General features: G+C 37.2%; 1 protein-coding gene and 1 non-coding gene across 2 annotated transcripts in view; one reads left to right on the top strand and one right to left on the bottom strand.

Annotated features, from left to right (window-relative positions):
* COLEC12 (collectin subfamily member 12) overlaps positions 1-13646 on the top strand; it is a 215886-nt gene that overhangs the window by 77257 nt on the left and 124983 nt on the right. The gene's annotated exons all lie outside the window — the stretch shown is intronic.
* On the bottom strand, positions 2971-3184 carry LOC126005451 (small nucleolar RNA U3). Its single transcript, XR_007494531.1, has one exon. It is a non-coding gene; the product is annotated as a small nucleolar RNA U3 (small nucleolar RNA).

Genomic DNA, 13646 nt, shown 5'->3' with positions numbered 1-13646 from the left:
CTCTTCCAGCTGTGAACATGTGCATTGTGGCCCAGTGGCACAGATGTTCTTCCTTGGTATTTATGTTGCACAGCCTATAAAGTTAAAACAGTATTGGAATTTTATTCTAGACTTACCATCAACAGCCTCATCATCAATATTTGATGGAGCTGTTTTCCCAAAATGTTGCATCCTTAGAAGAGAGAACTGATTGGGGGTCAAGATAACCTATAGCTAAGGCCCTATAATTTCTTCTTGGTGATGGCTGCATTTCTTCCTCCTCCCCTCACTCCATTTCCAATATTATTTTCCTAGAAAATTACTTCTCACCTTAAAAGGTGCTAAGTCATTTGATTTATGGTTATTTCTACTTAAGTATTAAAGATCTCTGAAAAAACAAGTATTGTGCTAGTTACCTTTTATAGCAAAATAAGTTAATTGAAAATATGTATTGAGAATATGCTGGATATTTCAATATTGATGATTCTATTACTCATATGAGAATATATATAAAAATAGAACATGGAATTTGACCCTCAAAACTTGTAGCCTAGTTATAATACATGTAAAAATTGTTACCTTTTCATAGTTTTTTGGATGGAAAGTTCATGTTTTCTTCTGTTTTCCTCTGGTTGTGACTTTGGTCCAGGTGATTCTCAAAGGGCTAGAAATAAGACTGGAAAACTCATATGAACACAAGAGAACTACATAGTGGGTAAAACAAAATAAGATTTATAGTTTTGGACCCCCTAAACTAAATTCCTAAAAGTCACTTTTTTTTCCTGCTATGACTACAAAATAAATATTTCAGACTAGGAAAGGAGCTATTTTTCTCTACCTTGTTCCTCTAGCTGGCTGAGTGATTTCATTCCAATCACTAAGAAGAGCCATTGTATACAGCCAAAAAAACTTACTAAGATGCAGTATTATGACAAAAGTTGATGGTTGACTGGAGGTTACTTATTTTGTACCAATAGTCTGGCTGACATACTATGCACATTAGTCACAGATTCTGACTTAAATTCTCTCCAGAGACAACACAGACACTTGGAAGACCAAAGGGTAAAGGTGAACAGTTACAAAGAATATTTGGCTCCCAGGAAGTCTTTTGTGAACATATGCTGGGAGTAAGATATTAAGGTTAGATTTCAATTTAAATTGCAGGACATTCTTCAGGATTACTCATTAAAATAGTAGTAATTATATTTTAACACTTGTTGCATTTTGAAAAAAATTAATTATATCACTTATTGTGGTATTTAGAATAACTGAATAAGGAAATGCAATGGTTTAAAGCGGTATAGGCAGCCTAGATTACCCTTGACCCCAGAGTGTTGGCAGCAAAAAAAAAAAGAAATTGAGTAGAGGAGGGAAAAATAGACAAATGAAAAGGAACTTAAAGCAAAGTTTAAGAATATTCAAGTACATTGGTGCTAAGAAGTGATAGAGCTAAATGTCCAAATCACAGAATAAACATTGAAACCATATGACCCGAACTTTAAAATCCAAACTGTCGAGATGGCAGGCAGAGGGGATAGGCATGGGGGTGTTGGAAGGGAATCTGGAGATACTGATGGGGGAAAGTTGACACTGGTGGTACAATTGGTGCTGTAACGTGTGTCTAAAACCCAACTACAGATAACTTTGTAAACTGCAGTGTTTTAATAAAATACAAACTTTTTTTTTGGTTTTTGGGTCACACATTCAGGGGTTACTCCTGGCTCTGCACTCAGAAATCACTCCTGGTAGGCATATGGGACCATATAGGATGCCGGGATTTGAACTACCATCTCACCTAAATTGGCTGACTGCTGGGGAAAAAAGGATTAAGCCAGTGCAGTTGAAGTTGGAATGATATATGCGTTTAAAACCATCTTGAAGGAGTCAGGAGAATAAAGATTGGCTTTTGTGATTCTGGGGGACAGAGAGCTTCAAAGGCACAGTTGGGAAAACAATTTTAATGAATAGAGAAGTGCTTAGAGAGAGGAAGTATCTGAGTTAAGTATTTGAGTTTGACAATTTATTGTACCATGCTTGACGAGATGTGATGGTATATGGTGAGAGACAGTGCTATACATGAAACCCTATCATTGGTTGGTTGGTTATAGTTTGGTTTGGGACCACACCCAGCAGTGTTCAGGGCTACTTCTAGCTCTGTATCAGCTATCACTCCTAGTAGGTTCAGGAAACATAAGAGATGCTGGGGATAAAAGCCAAGACAGCCACATGCAAGGAAAGCACTGAGCCTGCTATATTATTGCCCTGCTACTATTCTGTTGGTTTGTTTTTGTAATATTGTATTTTTTTTTACTCTAGCTTATTTTTAAAGAGCTACATAAAGTAAAAAGTTTAGCTGGGAAGGACATAGTAAAGTTATGCTGAATACTAATTTGAAAATTATGTGAATACTGTCAGATCTGCTATCAAACACAACACTGACTTCAAAAAGAAAATAATCCCATCAGGGAAAATCAGGTAGAAAAACTCATAGGTTATGGGAAAAGTGAAAGAAGAGAAATAAGATTTGATAATGTCATCAGTGGCATATATGTGTGTTTGAAAGAAACCAAAGAAGACCCTAAGAAAAATGTTAGCACAATTTCACAAAGGCTAAAATTATAAGGAACAGGAAAATACACCAGATGTGATGCTTTACTTGACATTTATACTTAAGAGGATAGGTACCAGAATGGATATAGCTTGTAAATTTTTATATTACATTTTACAATATTTTAAAGGTGTTAAAAGTAGAATAACGATTATTAAAAAATAAGATGAAAATTTATTTTATTGTTTGTTTTTTGAGGGCCACACCCAATAGCGTTCAGGTGTTATTCCTGGCTCTGTGCTCAGAAATAACTCCTGGCAGGCTCAGTGGACCATATGGGATGCCAGGATTGAAACCAGGGTCCATCCCAAGTCGGCCACATGCAAAACAAACACTGTGCTATCACTTTGGCCCCAAGATGGGAATTTCTTTTTTTTTTTAATATCACTCAAACTGCATCCTCTCCCTCTACCCTTTCCAGGGGAAAGGGAGAACAATCATCAAAGGCCAAAAGCAGTGGCAGAAGCAACACCTAGAGCCGGGTTCATGTTCAGGAGAAGATGCTCTGGCTCCTTCTCGTGGGTTCGAGTGCTCTACACGATCAGAGAAACTTCTCTAGTCATATACTATAGAAATGATCCCTGAAAGTATAGTCTTAAGATGGGAATTTCTAATATCACATGTGGATAGATGTGACTCACAGTACATTTTATATACTTAACCTCAGCTAGGATCCAGTTAAACTACAAGACATTTTTATTGTCACTTCTCACAGAAGAAATTTTTTTGATATCTTTATTTAAACACCTTGATTACAAACATAATTGTAGTTGGGTTTCAGTCATGTAAAGAACACCCCCTTCACCAATGCAACATTCCCATCACCAATGTCTCAAATCTCCCTCCTCCCCTCCCCTCCCCCACCTGTACTCTATACAGGCTTTCTACTTCCCTCATTCATTCACATTGTTATGATAGTTCTCAATGTAGTTATTTCTCTATCTGCACTCATCACTCTGTGGTGAGCTTCATGTAGTGAGCTGGAACTTCCAGATCTCCTCTCTTTTGTCTCTGAAAATTATTGCAAGAATGTCTTTTATTTTTCTTTAAACCCATAAATGAGTGAGACTATTCTGCATCTATCTCTCTCTTCTTCTGACTTATTTCACTCAGCACAATAGATTCCAGGGGTACAGCCATGTACAGCCATCTCTCCTGATGGCTGCATAATATTTCATTGTGTATATGTACTACAGTTTCTTTAGCCATTCATCTGTTGAAGGGCAATTTGGTTGTTTCCAGAGTCTGGCTATTGTAAATAGCACTGCAATGAATATAGGTGTGAGGAAGGGATTTTTTTTGTATTGTATTTTTGTGTTCCTAGAGTATATCCCTAGGAGTGGTATAGTTGGATCGTATGGAAGCTCAATTTTCAGTTTTTGGAGGAATCTCCATATCACTTTCCATCTCACAGAAGAAATTTAAAAACATAAGCAAAAGAGCAAATTTTATGTTATGTTCACAACTTTTCCTAATGTATAAAATGGATTGAAAAGAATTTATATATTCAAAATAAAGGCTATAACTATGGACTATAATTTTCCCTTTTGTTTTTTAATATAAGGAAGGACATTGAAATCAGGTTAAATAAGGCTGCTGACTGAATTGAGCATAGATTCCTGGACACCAGGCTTCTTTTGCAGATATATCTACCATAGTCTTACAGCTTTGGCTGTATATTATAAGTTCTATCTATTTTTATTATTGATTATAATGTTAGTTTAGTAACTAATTGCTTTGATGTAGATATCAGAAGTAGCTCTTTAATATAGATGCCAAGAGTTGAGTGCTATCTAGAGTTAATCACACATTTGTTAATGAAGTTGGTGAATAGACCTAAATAATCAAGCCTAGATTATTATGGACTTGTGACCTGAGTGGAATGGAAGTACAGAGAAGGTATTGAAAATTAAGTCTGGAAGTTCTTTCTTCATATACTTCTCAATTCTTCTTTAGCTGGTTTGGATTTTATTAAAATTATTGAGTATATACTTATAACAGTTCACAGTAAAATTACTTAACTTCATAGATAATTCTGATGTATAGCTCATTGAGTTTTTTAAGAGTTAGATGAGGTCACATATTAAAAAATTCTTAGCACAGTACCTAGCATATGCCAATGGTTCAGTATTAGCACTTGTTATCATAATATTTGTTATCATCTATCATTGCCATTACAACTAATGCTATTGTTGGTGCTTTTCCAATATTGTCTTTTTATATTAGAAGGAGCCAAGTGAATGTGAGAGGAGACTTGCAACATTTCTTTCTTGGTTTTGAGGTCACATCCGGCAGTGCTTAGGAGTTAATCCTGGCTCTGCACTCAGAAATTACTCCTGGCAGTGCTTGAAGGAGAACATATGGGATGCCAGTGATTAAACTGCCAAGTACAAGGCAAGTGTCCCACTTGCTGTATTATCTCTGTCTGTCCCTGAGTCCTGATACTTCTGAGCTCAGTCAGTGTTCTGAAGTACTTACTGAATATTATAGATACATAATAGGACTACAAACTCAGCATGTCCAAAATCAGGCTCATTATATTGATTCCATTATGCTTCTTCTTATGAATTTCTGCTGTCAGAATATCCAAGATAGAAACCAAAATGTCCTTTACTTTCTCTTTCCTCCTCTACATTCTATAGATCTTTAATTAATTCAACTATGGTTTTATTGCAATCTGTGTGCTTTGAGCTAAATTTATCATTTTAGCTAAGCCTGTACTCTTAGCAATTGTATCTCTACAAATAAAACCCTTTTCCACTATAAAATTTAAGTTTAGGAGCCAGAGTGGTGGCACAGTGGTAGGGCATTTGCCTTGCATGCAGCTGACCTAGGACGAACCGCTGTTCGATCCCCGGCGTCCCATATGGTCTCCCAAGCCAGGAGTGATTTCTGAGTGCATAGCCAGAAGTAACCCCTGAGTGTCATCGGTTGTGGCCCAAAAAACCAAAACAAAAAAAATTTTAAGTTTATCAAATAGTTGAATGGGAAGATAACTTTTTAAAATATTGCATTACTAAGTATTTAAGAGTCAGGGAAAATTAACATTCAAAATAAGGTTAAAGGATAAATTTATCTAAGAACAGAGTCAAAAATGTATTCATTCTTTCACCAAATATTTATTATCAAGCACTTTCCACTGCTAGACTCTGTTCTAGGAACAGGAGAGGTAGCCAGGAGTAAAATATAGTCCTGTCCTGAGGCAGCATATGTTCTCCTGGGAGGAAGAAAAATAAACAATTAGGTTGCAGCAATAAGATAGGCAGCAATAAGAGCTTGAAGATTAAAATCAATACAAGTTTGAAGAATTAAAACCAGGGCAATAAAGATGAGAGTAAAGGATGTGACTTTAGAAAGATAGGGTGGTGGAGATTTTTCCATTTTAGGGAGCTCTTCAATGAGATTTTATTACTTCTCATAGGTCTGGAGTCAGACATTTGAGTCCACATCTCTTGTTATGCACCCAACCTTCCCTTAAACTCTGCAGCACACTGATTACTAGGATGTGCTCATAATGGACTAGAAGAGAAAATAGCTTGCATGATTTACTATCAAGTCAGCCAAGTGTGGAAATTATCTAGTGTGGTACGCATTGTTCCAACAATAGTTTAAATACTTTGTGATCTGCATCATTACCACAGGGAAGACAAAATGCTTTCCTTCAAAAAGAAACTCAAGCACACACAAAGCACATGGTTGTTTAACTCTTAGCATCTCTAAGTGAGCAAATTTTACTCTTAAATTCCGTGATTTCATGATCTCAGATGTATTCTCCTTATTGTTTAGGGGAAAAATAATCTCTCAATTCCATTTTTAAAAATTAAAAATCTCACTTGTATGTTAAGAATATTTACTTTGGCCTATTAAATATTTATGATTCCCTTCCCCCACCAAAGGCAGTTTTTATAACCTTTTGCATTTTTAAAGTAAAACCTTCCATCTGGTTTAAAAAAAATCTCTTTAAAATTTTTTTCTTACAGTGTTTATATTCCCTAGTAAATGCAATATTTATGCCTTAAATAATTTGCTCTAGGGTGAATTCATTTTGACCTAATATAATACAATCCAAAGGGAACTCCAAGAACCTAAGTTAATGGAAACGTAATAGAAAGCCATTATATTCATATGTAGTTTAATGTCTTAATATTCTCTCAAGTTGTATGACTTATAATGTTAAATGTGTCTCCTAAAGATAAGTTTTTAATTACCTAATTCTATGAATGCTGCTTTATTTGAGAAAAGTACTTTATTTAATTCAACTCGTTTATAATTAACTCCCACAGGCATGTGTCTCTACATATCAGTTGAATTTGATTTCTAATAAGTTTATTTTTTAACTATTATATGAGGTTGTCTATGTTCCATGGTGTGTGTTCCAATAAACTTAATTCAGTGTTGATATGCAGTGAGTAATTTGAGGTAGCCAATTACTTGGTATTTTAAGAAAATCATTTTAATTTCTGGGGTCAGAGAGATAGAATTCCTAGTGCATATGCCCTGTATGCTCCAGGACTCCAGTTCTACCCCTGTAACCACATTACCTGCCCCTACCACTGCTAAGGAGGACTTGTGTGTCACGTTGCCCTGTGTAAGCCCTCACAGCCCATGGGTCTTGCATGAAGTGGTCCCGAGACTTCTTCCTGAGCATGCTTGGGAAGCCCATCAAATCTGACTCTTTCTAGTTTTTGAAAATGGAAGATACCTCAGAATTATAAAGAAACTTTTTCTCTCATTTGACTTATTTGACTTATTCTGATGTGATTTCCATTGCTTACAGGAGGGGAGGGGGGCCTACTGTCTAAGCCAGTGGTCGGCAACCTGCGGCTCGAGAGCCACATGCAGCTCTTTACACTTTTTTTGGTAAAAAAAATTTTTTTTGTTTGGTTTTTCGGCCACACCCGTTTGATGCTCAGGGGTTACTCCTAGCTAAGCACTCAGAAAATACCCCTTAATTTGGCTCTTCTGTTTGCCGGGCGGCCACTCCAGGAGTCAGGACTCTGCTCCTAGCCTCTGTCAGTGCGCGCCCTGTGTGGCTCTCAAAATAAATTTCAATCGTGGTTTTGGCGAGATTTGGCTCAGTTGAAAAAAAGGTTGCTGACCCCTCTAAGCAATTATTTTTCTAGAAAAATTTAATTGCACAGTAAGGAACTATCACTTGCACTCACCATGTTATGCATTAGATTCTCAGAACTTACTCTTTTTTTTTTTTTTGGTTTTTGGGTCACATCCGGCAGCGCTCAAGGGTTACTCCTGGCTCTATGCTCAGAAATCACTCCTGGCAGGCTCGGGGACCATATGGGACGCCGGGATTTGAACCACTGTCCTTCTGCATGAAAGGCAAATGCCTTAGCTTCATGCTATCTCTCCGGCCCCTCAGACCTTATTCTAATAACTAAAAGTTTGTGTACTCCTAACCAATCTCTCCTATTTACTCCATTTCCTGACATCTTTTGGATGGGCACACTTGTCAGTGCTCAAGGGTTATAATAGGGGTGCTAGAAATTGAACCCATGTTCAACCTTATGCAAGGTACATTAGCTACCAATGTACTATCACCCTAGCTCTTATTCCCTGGCATATTGCAACTATATTTCTATTCTTTTCCTATGGAAGAGAAAATTGGGGTTTTTTTGTAGGGCTTTTTTTGGGGGTTTGGTTTTTGGGTCATACCTGCCAGCACTCAGGGATTATTCCTGGCTCTGTGCTCAGAAATTGCCCCTGGCAGGCACAGGGGTGGCATATGGGATGCTGGGATTTGAAACACCATTTGTCCTAGGTCAGCTGCATGCAAGGCAAAAGCCCTACCACTGTGCTATCTCTCTGGCCCCAAGAGAAAGTTTTTTTTTTAATATACTTATTTTCTGGATAATTTCTCTTTGGGTGGCATATTTTTCATTTTTTTATTAAATTGACTAGTTTTCTAAATGCAACAGAGAAAAGTTTTTAATTAGCCCTGACTAGATACTGAACTAGCAGAATCATAATAGTCACAGGTAAAAGAGTGTAGAAGTACATGACACATTATTGAATAGTACATTGTCATCTACATATAATAAAAAGGTACTCTATATTAATAAAGTAGCCACAAAGCCATTTAGTTTATACAAATGAAGGATCTGCATAGAAAAGTGTAGTTGAAAAAAACATTTTTAATATAATACCAGCATTTTAAGATGACAGATAAAAGCATTTAATAAAACACATGTCTGCAAATTCCAGACCAGAATCATTTGAGATGAAATAGTTTTATCTAACAGTCTATAAACGATTCATGAAACCTTCAATGTAAAGCATTAATGAAGCTGGCTGCATCTGACATTCCCTAACACTGTTTTAGGATTTTGGCAATTTTGAATAAGAATAGCTATATTCAAGAAGGCTTCTTTTCCTTACAAAATTTGCTCACATTTAAGGAAATGTAGATATATGGGCTTTTCCCTTAACATATAGTGCTATTATCATCCATATATAATTGTCCATAAAACCACTGGAAAAATCCTATTAATCTCATCAGTGTCTGTGAACTTGAATTGATATCGATCCTATTGTCCTTGGCTTTGGATTTGGTGTTTAAGACTGATCTTTTTTTTTTTTCTACTCAATGTTCATACAACTGGTTGGTCTTGGTACCATTCATTTTTTTCCCTTCAATTTATGAGGCAGAACAAAATGATTCAAGTTATGTGGTTCTATTTGAAGGGAAAGGAAAAGAAAAACAAAACAAACAGCAAGCAAACAAATAAGAAAAACCCAAAAAGAACAAAAATCAAACAAAAAAAATCCAGGAGGGGTCCATATAGAGGATTATAAATATCAATTTAAGAGAAGAGAGGGAATAAGGAAGAAAAATATCACAAAAAGGCAAAAAAATTAACAAAAAAAAAAGAACAAACAAGGAAAAAAACTACAGACAAAAAAAATCCAATTAACACCACCACAATACAGACAACAACCAAGGAATAATCACAAGCCCAAAATAAAACGAAAAAAGAAAAAAAAAGAAAAAGAAAAAAATTGTGCTGCCTTTTTCCCCCATCTTTTGCAAAGGCACAGTAAATATTGGGGAGATTATAAAGGGAATTCCCTTGGCCTAAGAGATACAGGGTTTTTCCAACCTTGAAGCATACTGTCATGGGAATAACTACAGGCTCTGTACATGCTCTTTTACTCTTTCCTAGGTCTTTTTGTGGTGTCTGGAAACTTTCTCTCAGTCGTGGATGATAAAATCAGCCTGTTAACTAGAGATCTTGGTATTTGCACAGGTCATAGGATGGAACCTAGAATTGAGTCTTTTTTTTTAAATATAGTTTTAGAAGTTTTGTTTCAACACTGTTATTTTAATTAGTCTTCTGTAATTGGTGGTCTTAGTCTTTATTCTAGGATGAAGCCTAGGATAGAGTCTTTTATTATGTTTCCAGAACTTCTTCTCAGTTGCAGTTGTCCCAAGAGAAAGTTTTTTTAAACTCTATATATACTATGCAGTATTTGTGTTTATTTGTCTAGTATGTCTCTGACAAAAACTGACTTCCAGTTAATCAATATTGTTACAAATGCAAGAATTTCTGTAAGAAGAATGAATAATATTTATGTATGCTTGTGTCTCCATTTATTCATTTGTGTACACCAAACTGTGAGGAATGCTATAATAAACATGGGAGAACAGATATGTCTCCTCAAGAGTATTGTTTCACAATATGAACTTTTCTCAAAAAACTAGAAAAAGAACTTCTATTTAACCCAGCAGTACTGTTCCTGGGAATGTACCCTTGGGTACAATGCCAAAAAAAGGCACCTGTACACCTATGTTCACTGCAACACTATTCACTGGTAGTCAGAGTCTGGAAACAATCCAAGTATCTGAGAATGAATGAAGAAATTGTGGTACATCTACACAATGGAATACAATGCAGTTGTTAGGAAAAATAAAGTCATGAAATTTGCTTATACATAGATAGATGTGTAGAGTATCATGCTGAGTGAAGTGAGTCAAAGGGAGAGGAACAGACATAAAATGATCACATTCATCTGTAGGATATCAAAAAACAACAGCCCATAGTATGAGAATAATACCCAAAGACAATAGAAATGATAGGAAGTGCGGTTAAGGCAGAAAAGGGATCACAATGATAATAATAGTTGGAAATGATCACTCTGACAATAAGTGGGAATTGAAAGTAATATGAATTGAAAGTAATATGCATAATACCTCTTCGATATTGAAAACCATAGTACCTGAAAGAAAAAAAGGATGGGGGGGGGAGAGAGAGAGACAGAGAGACAGAGAGAGAAGAAAAGTATCTGCCATAGAGGCAGGTTGGGGTGGGGATGAAGTAAGAATAACTGGGGAAATTGGTGGTGGGAATTGAACACTGGTGAAGGGATGGTTGTTGGAACATTGTAGGACTGAAACACAACTACCAACAACTTTTTAACTGTATCTCTTTCTTTTTCTTTTCTTTTTTTTTATTTTAACTGTATCTCACAGTGATTTGATTAATGATTATTGTTTCAGGAGCCAAACAATAAATAGTACGGGGTGGTGCATTTGCCTTGCACCTCATATGATCTGCTTATAGCGCCATGAATGCCCTAGCATGGAGCCAGAAAAAGCCCCGAGGCTACTAGATGTGGCAAGCTGCCCTAATAATAATAATAATAATAATAATAAAGATTATTGTTTAATCTCCTTTAGATATATACTCAGATATCACAGAATCTAAAGGACAATCAAGAACCATTACCTCAAAGAGAAAGAAGAGGCCTTTTCCCTCACTACAAACTTTGAGACCTTGAGCTAGTTCTTCAATTTTTGGTATAATGATATTCTTTGTTTTGTTTTGTTTTGTTTTTGGGCCACACCCTGCGGTGCTCAGGGGTTACTCCTGGCTGTCTGCTCAGAAATAGCTCCTGGCAGGCACAGGGGACCATATGGGACACCAGGATTCGAACCAACCACCTTTGGTCCTGGATTGGCTGCTTGCAAGGCAAATGCCTCTGTGCTATCTCTCCGGACCCACTGATATTCTTTAATATTTCTAAAATTTAGTCTTCTTAAAAAGTAGATAATGAAGAATACTTTCCTTTGGTTATTGTGAGAATAGATGTGTATAAAATCCTTAATGGGATTTTAAAAAGCTAATTATTTAATCATAATTACAATTATTTAATCATGACTCTTTACAAATACCATCAGAACAGAACATGTGTCAAGGGGCTGGAGAGATAGCCCAAAGGGTTAGTGTGCATATTTTGCATGCTTGGGGGCTGTCATACTACATACTGAGGAAGCTGGAGAGTAATCCTAAGCACTGAGCCTGAGCTTTTTGGTGTGACAAAACAAAATTAAACAAGAATATATGTCAGGACTTCCTTAACTCATTAATGAGAGTCAGTAAGGGATAAGGTTGAAGGAAATTCCAGAGCAGATACATGCATTGGCAGTTGGAAATTATCTAGTGAATTTTCTCAGTAGATGTAAAACTACTTTCTTTCACAGGAAAAGGGAAATTCATCTGCTCTCCAAGTTGGCAAAGTTCATTTGCAATTCTATGGACAAAGTCATTTACATTGCTCCCACAACAAGTTGTAAAATAGCTCAAAAAATGCACAGACTGTATAGCATCAATTAATCTGGAAAGGTGAACTAGGCAACACCTAGTTTTTCATTAAAAATATTTCTGGGGGCCGGTGAGGTAGCGCTAGAGGCAAGGTGTCTGCCTTGCAAGCACTAGCCAAGGAAGGACCACAGTTTGATCCCCTGGCATCCCAAATGGTCCCCCCAAGCCAGGGGCAATTTCTGAGCACTTAGCCAGTAGTAACCCCTGAGCATCAAATGGGAGTGGCCCCCAAAACAAACAAAAAATATTTCTGGGAGCCAGAGTGATGTAAAATGGTAAGGGCATTTGCCTTGCATGTCCCATATGGTCTCCCAATACCACCAGGCATAATTCTTGAGAATAATCCTTGGGCACCTCAGGGTATGACTTGAAAACAAATATTTCTGATCAGGGCCAAGGAAATAACTAAGTGGTTAGGGTTAGAGATCTGATTTCTAGTCTACACCATTGGGTGTAGACTTGAGACTCCTGAACAGCTCTAAAGCAGCTCTGTGGTCCCAGCACCAAAGGACTCAAACAGCATTCTATTCCCAGACTTCTTGGATAGTCAAACAAATATCACTAGGAATGACCCCTGTGTCCTCTAAGCACTAATTGGGAGATTTCTCCTCTCATTTCTGAATGATTTCAATTTTCTTTACAATTATCTCCTACATGATTTTTATTGCTGGAGGTTTCTTAATTAGATTGTAGGGATGTTTTGTATATCAATAAAATAATGATTGGAAACTGTTGATATATAAGATATAAACTCATTTTATAAATAACAGTTATGGCACAAGAGAGGTAAAGTAGACCTGTCTTTGATTCCTACATCAAATACTTTCTCTGTACCTTTGGGCATGTCCTATGCTTCTGTTCTTAGTTGTTAGTGTATTTAAGATCCACAGGCCAGAGTGATAGCACAGTGGATAGGGCATTTGCTTTATATGCAGCTTGATCCCTGGCATCCCATATGGTCCCCTGCCTGCCAGGAATGACTTCTGAGTGCAGAGCCAGGAGTAAAGCTGAACACTGCTGGATGTGGCCCAAAAAAACAAAAGAGAAGGAAGGAAGGAAGGAAGGAAGGAAGGAAGGAAGGAAGGAAGGAAGGAAGGAAGGAAGGAAGGAAGGAAGGAAGGAAGGAAGGAAGGAAGGAAGGAAGGAAGGAAAGAAGGAAGGAAGGAGAGAGGAAAAGAAGGAAGAAAGGAAGGGGGAAGGAAAGAAGGGAGGAAGAAGGGAGGGTGGGAGGAAGGGAGGAAGGAGGGAGGGTGGAAGGAAGGGAGGAAGGAGGGAGGGTGGAAGGAAGGGAGGAAGGAGGGAGGGTGGAAGGAAGGGAGAGAGAGGGAGGGAAAAGAAGAAAAGGAGGAAGGGGAAGGAAGGAAGGGAGGGAGGAAGGGGAAGGAAGGAAGGGAGGGAGGAAGGGGAAGGAAAGGAGGGAGGGGGAGAGAAGAGAGGAAGGA

Source organism: Suncus etruscus, chromosome 3 (genome assembly GCF_024139225.1).
Source record: "Suncus etruscus isolate mSunEtr1 chromosome 3, mSunEtr1.pri.cur, whole genome shotgun sequence".
NCBI lineage: Eukaryota > Metazoa > Chordata > Mammalia > Eulipotyphla > Soricidae > Suncus > Suncus etruscus.
This window is presented reverse-complemented; position numbering and strand designations above follow the sequence as displayed.